Genomic DNA, 15,434 nt, shown 5'->3' on the forward strand with positions numbered 1-15,434 from the left:
TTGAGGAGATGAGGGTGGAGTGCCCTTTAGCAAAGAGTGATCATGCAGTTTTGGAGTTCAAGGTGATAGATGAAGAGAAATCTAGAAGAAATGAAGAATATAAAGTGGGAAGATGGAATTATGCCAAGACAGATTTTGGAAACCTAAAGAAATTCTTTCAAGAGACAAATTGGATGAAATTCAAGAGTGCTAAGGAGCAAATGAAAAGTGGAAGGAATTTATAAAAATATACAAAGAAGGTGAGAAAAATTTGTACCAATAAGACAACATAGAGAAGTTGGAAAGCAGGACTGGTTTAACGATAGATGTGAAAAGGCTAGAACAAGAAAAGAGGATGCATGGAAGAGGTGGAGAAGGAAAAGACGGATTAAGCAGTGGGAAAGTTACAAAAGAGCAAGAAATGAATATGTGTTGATTAGAAGAGAAGAAAGAAAGAAACAAGAAAAGGATATAATTGATAAATGTAAAGACCAACCAAGGCTTTTTACAGACATGTGAACAACAACATCAAAAATAGAGAAAGTATTGAAAGTTTAGAAGTAAATGGAGTATGCAGTGAAGATCCCAGGAAATGGCAGAGGCTATGAATGGATGCTTTCGGAAGGTATTCACAAAGGAGACTGCTTTTGACAAACCACTGGTAATGGAACAGAAAGGGATTATGAAGGAGTTTCAAGTAACTGTGGAGGAGATCAAGAATATGATGGGGAGTTTAGAAGTGAGAAAAGCTGTGGGACCTGATGGGGTATCAGGATGGATTTTAAGAGAATGCAGGAGCAACTGGCAGAAAAAGTTTGTGAAGTAATTGATGCCTCATTAAGGGAAGGTGTAGTGCCCCAAGACTGGAAAAGAGCTAACATTGTCCCAATTTATAAATCAGGTAACAAGAGAGACCCATTGAACTATAGACCAGTGTCACTTACAAGTGTGGTAGCTAAGATGTGTGAGAGGGTGGTGAAGAATAGATGGACAGACTTCTTGGAGAAAAATGACATACTTTGTGAGTGTCAATTTGGTTTTAGAAAAGGGCGTTCATGCACGACAAACCTGATATGTTACTATTCGAGGGTGATAGATGTAATACAGGAAAGAGATGGTTGGGCTGATGGAATATATCTGGATTTAAAAAAGGCCTTTGATAAGGTACCACACTGGAGACTGATCTGGAAACTTGAAATGGTAGGAGGAGTGCATGGCAGTTTACTAAAATGGATGGAAGACTTTTGGTAGGAAGAGAAATGAGAACAATAATTAAGGACAGACCATCAGAATGGGGCTTGGTGGAGAGTGGAGTTCCACAGGGATCAGTGTTGGCACCAGTAATGTTCGCGGTCTACATAAATGACATGGTGGATGGGGTGTCCAGTTATGTGAGCCTATTTGCAGACGATGCAAAATTGTTAAGAAAAGTGAGATGTGACAAAGATTGCGAACTACTCCAGGAAGACTTGGACAGAATATGGAAATGGAGCTGTACATGGCAAATGGAGTTCAACACGACAAAATGCAAGAAAATAGAGTTTGGCAAGAGTGAAAGAAGAATCAGGAGTATGTACAAGATAGGAAATGAAGACATAAAAACCAGTCATGAAGAAAAAGACCTTGGGGTGACAATTACCAATGACCTATCGCCAGAGAGACATATAAACAAAATAATTGGAGAAGTATTGAACTTATTGAGGAACATAAGAGTGGCGTTCGTATATTTAGATGAAGAAATGATGAAGAAAATAATTACTGCAATGATAAGACCGAGGCTTGAATATGCAACAATACAGTGGGCTCTGAACTTAAAGAAACACATAAGGAAACTAGAGAAAGTGTTGAAAGTTGAAAGTGAGGGATATGGAGAGTGGTCCCTGAGAGGAGAGTGTGGGCAGTGATTGTTTTGGCCGTAATCAGCTGACGATAACAAACATGGCGGCTACTCCTAGGCAACCCAAGGATTTTGAAGGTCCAAGAGGACTGGAGAAATTAGATATGGATGCAAGAATCCAGGCACTGGAAAGTAAGTTCCTAAACATTTTGTCCATAGAAGAAAAACTGTATAGAGTTATAGCCGAGAATGATTCGTTCAAAAAAGAGATCTATTTGTTAACGATAGCAAATAAAGAGCTATTGAAGGAAAAAGTAGAGATGGAGAAGGAAAACCAACACCTAAGGAAACAATGTGAAGAGATGAAGGCTAAACTCCTAAAAATGGAGATGAAAATATCCGAAGGGGACTTGAGGAAGGAGGAATGCCTTAATCTAATTGATGCCAGGATGAAAGAAGTGAACCATGAACATCAGGAGGTACAAAGGTCCTTTAGAGAGATAGTGAAAAAGCAGGAAGAGGAAAATAAAATGATTACGTAGAGTGAAATGGTAAAGGCACTAGAGGAAAATGAGTATGTAGTGAGAGATATTGCTGAAAAGAAAAAAATGTGTGATCATAACAGGATTGAGGGAGGAAACTAACAGAAACTGGCAGGATAGGAGGAATAAGGAAAATGACAGGATTAAGTCTTTACTGAATAGGATCTCTGTGAAGGAAGAGGACCTATATGCTGAGGTAGAAGAAAGTGTGAGATTGGGAGCTTTTGAGGAAGGCAAGAATAGACCATTAAAATTGAAATTAAAGTCTCAGGTGGCAGCTGAGGCCTTGTTGAGGAGGGCTTGGAAACTTAAGGACTCTGAGGAAACCAAAACAATTTACATAAGAAGAAATATGTCACAGGATGAGCGAATGAAAATGAAAGAGCTTGTAACTGAAGTGAAAGAGAGGAATGACGAAAGAACAGAGGAGGAAAAGACCAAGTTTTTTTGGAGGATGAGAAATGGGAGGCTAAAGAAGTGGTGGATAAAACAGACGGAATAGACATTACATGGAAGAAAGAGACTAGGAATGGAATACAAGTGACTTATATGAATATAGATAGATTTCTGTCTAAGAGGCTAGAATGTATGGATTACCTAAGAAATAATGAACCGGACATAATGTGTGTAGTGGAAACAAAGCTAAGGCCCGAAATAAAGCTAGACTGGTTTGTTGTAAAACACTACAAAGTATGGAGAAATGATAGAAAAAATAAAGGAGGTGGTGGCATAATGGTTCTTACTAAGGAAGATCTGATAGTAAAGGAGGTGAACTATAGTAAGAGAAATGAGGAAGTGATAAGTATGCTTATAACAGATGGCAAGAGGGACATTAATATTATAACAGTATACATACCACCCAGAACCAATGCTTGGGAATATGAACAGTACCAAATGGTGATGAGAAATACTCTAGACAGAATGAAGCAAGAACTCATCAGAAAGGATAGAGTGATGATAGTCGGAGACTTTAATTGTAAAGAAATAGTGTGGGAAGACTACGAAGTGGTGAACGGTGGTGAGTGGGCAGAGGAATTGTTAAAGGTAGCAACAAATAACTTGATGACACAGTGGGTGAGATCACCAATAAGGTGCAGGGGACAAGATGTTGCAGCAAGGTTGGATTTGGTATTTACCAGGGCATCTCTAAAAGAGGAAATTGAACATAAATGTCCCTAGGGGAGAAGCAATCATGATGTCCTAAGCTTTGAGCTGAATACGGAATTAAGCACAAATAAGATTGTGGAACACAGGGAGGAAAAATTAAATTATATTAGGGCAAATTATAACCATATAAGGGAGTTCTTTAATGAAATTGACTGGTCCATGGTATACCAGGAAAGGGATATGCAATTGAAATATGATAAATTTATGGATTTGTATAACTCTACTGTGAAAAAGTTTGTGCCATATTACAGAAAGAGGACTTTAAATAATAAACAGTGGTTTAATAGAAATTGTGAAGAAGCAAAAAAGAACAAAGAAAAGGCATGGAAGAAACTTAAGAAAAACAGTGATGTATTATCAAGAGAAGTTTACAAAACAGCAAGGAATAGATATGTTGAAGTAAGGAGAACAGCACAAAAGGAATATGAACATAGAGTGGTGGAAAACTGTGATAGTGACCCTAAAATGTTTTACAAATTCATAAATGGAAAACTAAATAAAAGGGAGGCAATAGAAAAAGTAAAAGATGGGGAAAAAGTATATGAGGATGCTAGAGATATAGGTGAAATACGGAACGACAACTTTTGCAAAGTGTTTACAAAAGGAGAAGCATTTTACAGGAGGAAGGCCTACGGAAATAAAGCAAATGCAGGACATCATGGTTACTTAGTGGGAAGAGAAGTGCGAACAGTGGTGAAAGGAAAGAAGTCCGAGTGGAAAAAGGTAACCATTGGAGTTCCACAAGGGTCAGCGCTTGGTCCCATCATGTTTTTTATTTATGTTAATGATATGCCAGTAGGAATTGACAGTTACATGAATATGTTTGCAGACGATACTAATATTATGAGGAGAGTAAAGAGTGTGGAAGATTGTAACAAGTTACAGGAAGATTTTGCTAAAATATATGAGTGGAGTAAAGAGTGGCAGATGGAATTTAATATAAACAAGAGCCATGTTATGAAAATGGGAAGTAGATACAGACCAAACAGGGATTACAAGCTGGGTGATGAGAAAATTGAAGAGACCAATGAGGAGACATAGGAGTAACCGTGCAAAACACTTTGTCACCGGAGAAACACATTAACAAGATATTTTGGAAAACATATAACATGCTTCAAAATATTGGTCTTGCATTCCACTACCTAAATGAAGGAATGATGAAGATATTATGCACTTTAATAAGACCCCAGTTAGAATATGCAACTTGCGTCTGGTCACCGCATATGAAGAAAAATGTGAAGAAGGCGGAAAGGGTACAGAGGCTGGCAACAAGGATGGTACCAGGACTCAGGGAGTTAAACTATGAGGAAAAGCTGAGGGAACTGGGGCTGACCACATTAGAAGAGAGAAGAACAAGGGGAGACATGATAACTATGTATAAATTGGTGAACAAGATTGACATATTGGAGAGAGAGTTGATAAAGGTGACCACAATTAATCATCTCCGAGGACATGGAAAAAAACTAATAAAAGACATCTGTCTAAATGACGTGAGAAAGTACAGTTTCCCGCATCGTAGTATTGATAAGTGGAATAAACTGAGCAGTGATGTTGTTGACGCAGTGTGTGTCAATCAGATGAGAGATATGACAGGAGTGGCCAAGGAGGCAGGACACAGAGAGCTTAGCTCGTGCCCTGTAATACACATATAGGTAAATACAAATAGGTAAATACACACACACACACACACACACACACACACACACACACACACACACACACACACACACACACACACACACACACACACACACACATACACATTCAAGTGATTCAAACATTATTTTCAGTGTGACCCTGTGGCGGTGGCATCCATTGCTGCTGTCAGGCCTGACTTAGACATATGACATATGTGCAGGGGGGTAGGGGGCCATAGGGTTTTCCTGTCTCCATATTAAATAAGATTTGGATAACGTATTAAATAAGATTTGGATAACATAAAAACAGAAAAATGGAGAGAGAAATGGAGCTGGGTGGCGCGGTCAGACGTATGACATCAAAACAAGCGCCAGGTTGTGATAGTCAGCGATTTATTGAAACACTTGTTGGACTGTGGAGATTGACTGTGGATAATATAGATAAGGATTTTTTTTGGAATTAGAGACAAAAGAGGCAATATGACGAGGTTGATAAACATGGAAATAAAAATACGGTACATGAAGGAAATTATGTTAAGTTTAATGGACAAGCAGGACAGACTGATAACAGAAAACACAGAGCTCAGATTGAGATTAGTCTAATCATGTGAGAAAGTCAGTAGATTAAAGGAGGAGATTTAGGAGATAAAGAAACAAAATGATGTATTAAAGGCTACATGTCACAACTACAAAGACTCCTTAAGGAGTTTTCGTAGTCTTGACACGTAGCTTTTAGTATATCATTTTGTTTCTTTATCAACCTCCTCATATTTCCTCTTTTGTCTCTAAATCCAGAAAAGTTTTTATCCATATTATCCTCAGACAATCTCCTCAGTCCTACAGGTGTTTCTATAAATCTCTGATTTGTTTTGGTGTCGTACATCTGGCCGCACCACTCAGTTCTGCTTCTCTCTCCATTTTTTTCTGTCTACACAATCCAAAAACTTATTTGTTATGGAGACATGAGCATCCTATAGCAACCTGCCCCCCTGTACACACGTCTAAGTCAGGCTCCAACACCTGCTGTAGCTTTTTCTTTGGGAGCTGTTCAGCACGTCCTCTAAGTGTTGTGTTGGCAGCATGTGAATACTCAATGGTTCTTCTTCCCCCCCTGTACCTTATTGATTCCTCCACCCACTGGTTCACTGTATTTAACATAGTCAACTGTAACACCTCCTTGCTCCATTGTCCAGCATTATCCATTACTTCCATCTCACTCCAGTTTATTTTTTTTACAGTTAGTCTCCAACTAAAAATATTCTTCCATCTTGTCTTACCATATTATCTAAGTACTTAATCATCTCTCTTTCGATATCTTTATGTTCCTCAGTTTCCCATGTATTTGTCTTAGGTGGCACATATGTAACTATGATTTTTCTTTTTTTTTCAATTCCTCTGTTTTGAATGTTATTCCCATTACTTCCACCTTGCCTTCACCATATTGCACATTCTCCACACATATATTATCATGAACCATTATCAGCACTCCTCCTTCCCCTTTACCCTTCCTGTCTCTTCTCCAGCTATTATATCCCTCCTCTTTAAAGTTAACATGGATTTCTTCTCTTAGTTTTGTTTAAACAATGCACATTACATCCAGCTTTTTCTCTTTCAAATAATCCTTAACCTCCAACACACTGGATAACAATCCATCTATATTAGTATAAGTCACTCTTAATTTCTTGCTTCCTCCATGACCTCCTCCTCCTTCCGTAGATACTACTTCTTTAGTCCCATTTTCTTGATCTCTGCCCTTTTCTTGTTTTTTCTTAGCTTCATTTCCTAACAATTTCTCTTTTTCCCTCTTCTCTAGGTTCATATCTCTTTTTATCCATATATATTTTTGTTCAGTATCATCAGCCAGCTTCCCCTTCCTTGTCATAATTTCTTCCACCCCCACCTGCAATCTCATTCTCACTTTCATTGGTCTCCTATCCCTTTCACTAAATCTTTTTAACCTAATCACTTCATCCACCTCCTAGTCCAACTCCTGTGTGCTGTCATGGACCTGGTTAATAATAGTTTTGGCCAATTATCTCTCTTCATGCTCTCTCATGAACTTGTTTGGATTTATTTATTTTTTTCCTTCATTCCAAAAATTAAGAAACATTTTCTCTTATCCACTGTATCTGAACTAGATCTTCTTTGTCCTTAATTACTTGTATAACAGCGTCTTTTGTTTCTTTCCTGAATTTGTCCATTTACTGCCTCTGAAAATTTAACTATTTCCTCTTCCTGTTCTTGTTTCCATGCATTTCATGATTCCTTCAGCTTGTTTTCATCCATTCCATTTTCTACTCTGTCCTCAATCCCATCCTGTACTTTTTTCTGTAGGCTCTTTAAGGAGCTTACAGGAAAAATACAGGATGGGATTGAGGACAGGGTAGAAGGAAGGTGGATTGGGTGAAAGCAAACTGAAGGAATTACAAAATACTTGGAAACAAGAACAGAGAGAGGAAAAAGTTAAATTTTCAGAGGTAGTTAAGAGACAAATTTGTGTAAAAACAAAAAATGCTGTTATAAAAGTAATTAAAGAGAAAGAAGATCTAGTGAGAGGTACAGTGGATAAGAGGAAATGTTTCATGACTTTTAGGATGAGGGAAAAAAATCCAAATAAGTTCATGAGAGAGCGTGAAGAGAGAGAATTGGCTGAAACTAATATCATACAGGTCCAGGACAACATATAGGAGCTGGAACAGGCGGAGGAAGTGATTACATTGGGAAGATTTAGTGAAGGGGTAGGAGACCAATGAAAGTGAGAATGAGATCGCAGGTGGTGTGGAGGAAATGACAAAGAAAGGTAAGCTGGCTGATGATACTGAACATAAAGATATATGGATAAAAAGAGATATGAACCTAGAGGAGAGGGAAAAAGAGAAATTGTTAGGAAATGAAGCTAAGAAAAAACGAGACATGGACAGAGATCAAGAAAAATAATTTTTACTGGAGGGTTCTAGATTAGACTAAAGAAGTGGTATCTACGGAAGAAGGAGGCAAGAAATTAAGAATGACTTATACAAATATAGATGGGTTGTTATCCAGTGTGTTGGAGGTTAAGGATTATTTGAAAGAGAAAAAGCCGGATGTAACGTGCATTGTTGAAACAAAATTAAGAGCAGAGATCAATGTTAACTTTAAGGAGGATGGATATAATAGCTGGAGAAGAGACAGGAAGGGCAAAGGGGGAGGAGGAATGCTAATAATGGTTTGTGATAATATATGTGTGGAGGATGTGCAATATGGTGAGGGCAACAGAGGAATTGAGAAAAAGGAAAATCATAGTTACATATGTACCACCTAAAACAAATATATGGGGAACTGAGGAACATAAAGATATGCAAAGAGAGGTAATTAAGTGCTTAGATAATATGTTGAGGAGAGATGGAAGAATATTTTTAGTTGGAGACTTTAACTGTAAAAAAATAAAATGGAAAGAAATGGAAGTAATAGATAATGTTGGACAGTGGAGTGAAGAAGTGTTACAGTTGTCTATGGGAGGGAGGGGATGGTGAGCGTGGGATCGGGCAGACATCCACGCATGGGTTCGAATCCCACCTCGTACAGCCTTAAATACTTTGCCATTTGTCGAGTGGTTTAAAGTTATCTACATGTCACCATGATACCCAGGTTTTAGGTGATCACACCCAAGATGAGCTTGGGTGGTGATATGGGGCCTAATATAGGTACCACTATAGATGAAACTGCCTGCACCAATAGTGGGTGGAAGCTGAACAGCACTTCCTACATATTCTTCAAGTGAGCCTACAGGCGCTATAGGCCTTAACATAGAAAAAAAAAAAAAAAAACAATGGACCAGTGGGTGGAGGAGTTAAGGCACAAGGGGGAAGAGGAACCATCATTACTTGACCTAGTATTCACAAAGAAACCAGATCCCTCTCCCAGCATACAATACCTTATTCCAATGGGAAGAAGTGATCATGTGATATTAGAGCTGGAAATAGAGGAGGAGGTTGGGTTAAGTTACAGAGATGACTACAAAAATGAGAGATTAAATTATGCAAGAGCAAATTTTGAAAAATTAAGGAACTTTTTTGCTGACATTAAATGGAGACACATTATGTATGAAAGGATAATACAAGGAAAATATGAAATATTCTTACAGAAATATAATGAAGGAGTAAAGAAATAAGTACTGTTTTATAGAGTTAATAAAGAATACACACTTGTACAATGCTAGATGCACAGAAGCAAAAAAGGTAAAAGATAAAGCTTGGAAGAAACTCATAAAACAGAGAAATGACAATAACAGATGGCAGTATAGGGATGCAAGAAATTAATATATTAGAGTAAGGAAAGAGGAAGAAAGGAACTTTGAGAATGTGGTGAGTAAAAGCAAAGAACCCAAGCTTTCTACAAATTCATAAATGGCAAAATGAAGAACAAGGAAACAATAGAAAAATAATTAAAGGAGGGGAGACATACCAAACAGAGAAAAAAATGTCTGAAATAATAAATGAGAGCTTCAAAACGGTGTTCACTGTAGAAGATCTTATAGAACAAAATAGGACATTGCACTGCCAAGGATTACAGGAAATCACAGTGCACAAAGAGGATATTGGAAGATTATTGGATAATTTGAATGTCAGAAAAGCAATGGGGCCAGATTGTGTATCAGGCTGGGTGCTAAAAGAATGTAAAGAGCAACTACTGGATCCAATTTGGGAAATAATTACTAGTTCACTAAATGAAGGGAAAGTTCCACTAGAATGGAAAAGAGCCAATGTAATACTGATATTTAAAGGGGAAAAGGCAACCGAGCCATTAAATTACAGACTGGTATCACTTACAAGCGTTATGGGAAAGTTGTGCGGAAGAATCATCAAAGAAAATGGGTTAAAAATCTGGAAGAAGAACAAGTCATATCAAACAGACAATTTGGTTTCAGGACAGGATGGTCATATGTGTCAAACTTATTAAGCTTCTACTCGAGAGTAATAGAAGGACTGGAAAACAGAGATGGATGGGTGGACACAGTATACCAGGATATAAAAAAGGCTTTTGATAAAGTCCCTCATGGAAAACTACTTTGGACATTAGAGAACATAGGAGGACTGCGAGGAACTTTGTTAGAATGGACAAGGGATTATTTGAAGGACAGGGAGATGAGAACTGTGATCAGAGTAAAGTAAGGTAAAGTAACAAGCTGAGTGTCACTTGGGTCAGTGTTAGCCCCCATTATGTTTCAGATTTATGTAAATGACATTCACAATGAACTACACAGTTACATTAATTTATTTGCTGATGATGCAAAGTTACTATGAGTTATCAAAACCCAGGAGGATTGTTTGCTGTTACAAGATGATATAAACAAGATCTATGAGTGGAGTAAGAAGTGGAAATTGGAGTTCAATGCCAAGAAATGTCACATAATGGAATTAGGAAAGAGCAAAAGAAGACTGGTATGAAACTATTTGATGGCATAGGAACAAATCATGAAGACTAAAGAGGAAAAAGATCTTGGAGTGATTATACAGGAAAATCTCAACCCCAAAAAACACACAAGCAAGATATTTGGAATATCATATCAAAATGTTGACTAATATAAGAGTGGCACTTCAGTTCATGGACAAAGATATGATGAAAAAAATTATCACAAGTATGATACGTCCAAAGCTGGAGTATGCAGCTGTGGTGTGGTCTTCGAGCTCTAAAAAAGATATAAGATGACTAGAATGGATACAGAAGATTGCAACAAAGATGGCGCCAGAACTAAAGGACCCAACATATGAAGAACGACTGAAGGAAATGGGAATACCAACCTTACAAGACAGAAGAGAATGAGGAGACCTAATAACAATGTACAAGATAGTCAATGGCATTGAAATGATAGACAAGGAAGACCTGGTGCTGGTGACAGAAGAAGATAGAAGGACAAGAGTACATGTAAAGATCAGGATGAGGCAGTGTGTGAAGTATATTGGAAAATAAAGTTTTCCACACAGATTGATGGAAAAGTGAAATGCATTGAATAACGAAGTTGTTACAGCACATAATATGCCTAACTTCAAGGAAAAATTTGATAAATTGAAACATAGAGACAGGACACTATAAGCCCTGCTCGAACCCTGTACAATATAACTAGGTAAATGCAACTAGGTAAATACACACACACACAGAGAAAAAGGTACTCAAGAGAAGGTAGTGTTTAAGATAGAATTAGGATACTTAAAGAAAACCTGAACTGACATAATTTTCATATCAGTATTTTTCTTCTCCAAATACTATTATCTGTAAACTTAGAGGAAAATCTTTATTGCAGAATTTTTAAAATTTCTATGCATTAAAAAACTGAAAAAGAAAAAATAATGAAATAAATAAATAAATAATAATAATTTCAATAATTTTTGTTAGATTATTAGAATATGTTCTTTCCTTAAAGGTAAACCGTTATACACAGTTACTAGATATTCTATAGTGCCTAGGAATACATCATAGATAACCTTTTTTTTTTTACTTTAAAATAGATTGAACACACTTAAAAAAACTCCCATTTTTTTTCCAAGTAATACATAATTTTTGTATCAATATTCTTCTCCAAATAGTTATTGACTTGGCTGTAAGGAGGAGGAGGTAATAGACACCTACCGAAATGATAACTTACTCCCAGCAAGGTCTAATTGCACTATTTCTGTTCTGGACCAGTTTTGGTCTGACCAGTTGTGGTCTAGATCAGTTCAAAGGGTACTGTGAACTTTTCATCAAAACTAGCTGTGATTTGACTGAATCTTTCCCTTTGTGTCTCACAAATCAAAGGGGCAGTCACAGCCTACCATCTACAGACAACTTTCCTCCCTCACACAAAATTACATGCACTGATTATACACACCCTTCACTTAAAATTAAGAAAATTATTACTGACAATCCAGCCTTGGAGTCCCTTTCTGGAGAGGGGACTATAAATGCCACCCAGGTTGGACTGCTTTCTTGGTGGGGACCCAAATTGTCTTGACACCTCCCTTAACTTTTTCTTCATTAACTTCTGCAACATTCGTAGTCTTAGATCTAATTTTCAATCTGTAGAATGTCACCTCTCCTATACTAAACCTCATCTTTTCCTCATTGACAGTAATCCCTTTTTTGTTCCCTCCTACTTTCTCCATCCTCATTTTTGTCCATATCTCCCCTAACTCCTCTGAATATAGTAAATTCCTTGACTATTTAACTTCTACAGTGAAGTACATTGTGTCCCTTTATCCTTTTGCGGAGATCTCCATCCTTGGAAATTTCAATGTTCACCACCAGCTTTGGCTTTTCTCTCCCTTTACTGATTATCCTGGTGAACTAGCCTTCAACTTTGCTATCCTCTATGACCTAAAGCAATTGGTGGAACACCGATCGGGCAGACGTCCATGCGTAGGTTCAAATCCCACCACGTACAGCCTAAAAACACTTTGCCATTTGTCGAGTGGTTTAAAGTTACCTACATGTCACCATGATACCCAGGTTTTAGGTGGTTACACACAAGATGAGCTTGGGTGGTGATATGAGCCCTAATATGGGTACCACTATAAATAAAATTGTCTGCGCCACAAATGGACGGAAGCTGAACAGCGCTTCCCATACACTCTTCAAGTGTGCCTACAGGCGCTATAAGCCTTACCGTAAAAAAAAAAAAAAAAAAAAAAAAAAAAAAAAAACCTATTCATATACTTGACCATCTTGGAGATTTGCCTAACATTCTTGATCCTTTTCTTACCTATAATCCTTCTGCTCAGTGCTGTTACCCTATCTTCTCTGTTGGGGTCTTCTGATCACAATCTCGTATCTGTATCTGTCCTATATCTGCCCAAGGCAGAAGTGCCTCTGGCATTTTGCCTCTGCCAGATGAGGGAACGTATGGTGGTATTATATTGATTTTCGCTGGAATGATTATTGTTTCTGTGCCAGAGACCCATCTCTATGTGCAGAATGCATAACGGAGGTGATAGTGTCTGACATGGTGGCATACATTCCTCATTCTTTTTCTTAATATAAATCTTCTGAAACTTGGTTTAACACAGCCTGTTCTCGTACTTTACACGATAGAGAGGTTGCCCACAAAAGGTACTTGAGCCTTCCATGACCTGAATCTCATACCCTTTATATTTCTGCCCAGAATCATGCCAAGTCTGTTCTTCAACTTGCCAAACATTCCTTCATAAATAGAAAATGTCAAAATCTTTCAAACTCCAACTCTCTTCAAGATTTCTGGCATCTGGCCAAAAAGTTTACTTCTTCATCTTTCCCTCCTTTATTTCATCCTGATGGCACCACTGCCATCTCACCTGTCTCTAAAGTTCAACTCTTCTCTCATATCTTTGTTAACAACTCCATCTTGGATGATTCTTGGCTTGTTCCTCCCTCTCCTCCTCCCTCTCACTATTTCTTACCTTCAGTTAAAGTTCTTTGTAATGATGTTTTCCATGCCTTCTCTAGCATAAACCCTCAGAAGGCTTATGGACCTGATGGGATCCCTCCTATTGTTCTCAAAAACTGTGCTTCCATGCTTGCACCTTGCCTGGACAAACTTTTTCAACTCTGTCTACTGACTTCTCCCTTTCCTTCTTGCTGGAAGTTTGCCTACATTCAGCCTGCTCCTAAAAAAGGGTGACCATTCCAATCCCTCAAACTACCACCCTGTATCTATAATCTCTTGCTTGTCTAAATTTTTTTTATCTATCCTCAAAAGGAAGATTCTTAAACATCCGTCACTTCAAAATCTTCTATCTGATCACCAGTATGGCTTCCGTCAAGGTCACTCTACTAGTGATTTGGCTTTCCTTACTGACTTTTGGTCATCCTCTTTTAGAGATTTCAATGAAACTTTTGCTGTCGCCTTAGACATATGAAAAGCTTTTGATAGGGTCTGGCACAAAACCTTTGATTTCAAAACTGCCCTCCTATGGTTTCTATCCTTCTCTCTGCAACTTTATCTCAAGTTTCCAATCTGACTGTTCTATTGCAGCCATGGTAGACTGCTACTGTTCTTCTAAATCTATTAACACTGGTGTTCCTCAGGGTTCTTTCCTGTCACCCACTCTCTATTATTCATTAATGACCTTCTTAACCAAACCTCTTGCCCTATTCACTCTTGCATTGATGATACCACCCTACATCTTTCCATGTCCTTTCAGAGACAACCAACCCTTCAGGAAGTCAACAGATCATGCAGGGATGCCACAGAATGGCTGATTTCTGATCTTTCTAAGATTTCTGATTGGGACTGAGAAAACTTAGTAGTGTTCAATGCTTCAAAAACTCAGTTCCTCCATCTATCAACTTGACACAACTTTCCAGACAATGACACTCATCTGTCCCCTCTTCTACATTGTCTGTCCTTTACTCATAATCTAAACTGGAAACTTCACATCTCACCTCTTGCTAAAACAGCTTTTATGAAGTTATGCATTCTGATGCATCTCTGCCAGTTTTTCTCGCCCTTCGAACTGCTAACTTTGTACAAGGGCTTTATGTGCCCTTGTATGGAGTACTCTTCACATGCTTAGGGGGGTTTCCACTCACATGATTTTATTAGATAGGATGGAATGAAAAGCTTTTCATCTCATCAACTCCTCTGCTCTGATTGACTCTTCAGGCTCTTTCTCACTGCTGGAATGTTGTATCTCTTGCTATCTTTTATATCTATTTTCATGCTAACTGCTCAACTGAATTTGCTAACTGCATGCCTTCCCTCCTCTTGTGGCCTCGCTGCACAAGGTTTTCTTCTTCCTCTCACTCCTATTTTGTCCTAGTCTCTAATGCATGAGTTAACTAGTACTCTCAATCACTCATACCTTTCTCTGGTAAACTCTGGAACTCCCTGCCTGCTTCTGTATTTCCATCTTCCTACGACTTGGTTTTTATTGACATGGAGGTTTCAAAACATTTGTCCCAGACTTTTGGCTAACTCTATTTGATTGTTTAGGGAACTGGCATTTGTGTGGGCCTTTTTTTTTTTTTTTTTTTCCTTCTTTCTTATCTTTTGTTGCCCTTGGCTGGCTTTTCCTCTTGCATAAAAAGAAAAAACTTGGAGGAAAATCTTTTATTGCAAAAATTTTAAAATTTTACATTTAAAAAATTGAAAAAAAAAAATCATTTCAGATGTTTTGTCTGATTATTAGAATATGTTACTTCTCTAAATTATAACCCTTATAAACATATATAGAGTACTTTAGAGTTCATAGGAATGCAGCAGAGTTAATGAACATTTTACCTAGAACATAAGAACATAAGAAAACTCACTTTTCAACTGATACACATTTTTATATCACT

The 15,434-nt window shown here is 37.8% G+C and overlaps 1 protein-coding gene across 4 annotated transcripts in view; it reads left to right on the forward strand.

The window, feature by feature from the left end:
* Window positions 1-15,434, forward strand: part of LOC123518541 — a 34,869-nt gene that overhangs the window by 5,283 nt on the left and 14,152 nt on the right. The gene's annotated exons all lie outside the window — the stretch shown is intronic.

Source organism: Portunus trituberculatus, chromosome 44 (genome assembly GCF_017591435.1).
Source record: "Portunus trituberculatus isolate SZX2019 chromosome 44, ASM1759143v1, whole genome shotgun sequence".
Lineage (NCBI taxonomy): Eukaryota > Metazoa > Arthropoda > Malacostraca > Decapoda > Portunidae > Portunus > Portunus trituberculatus.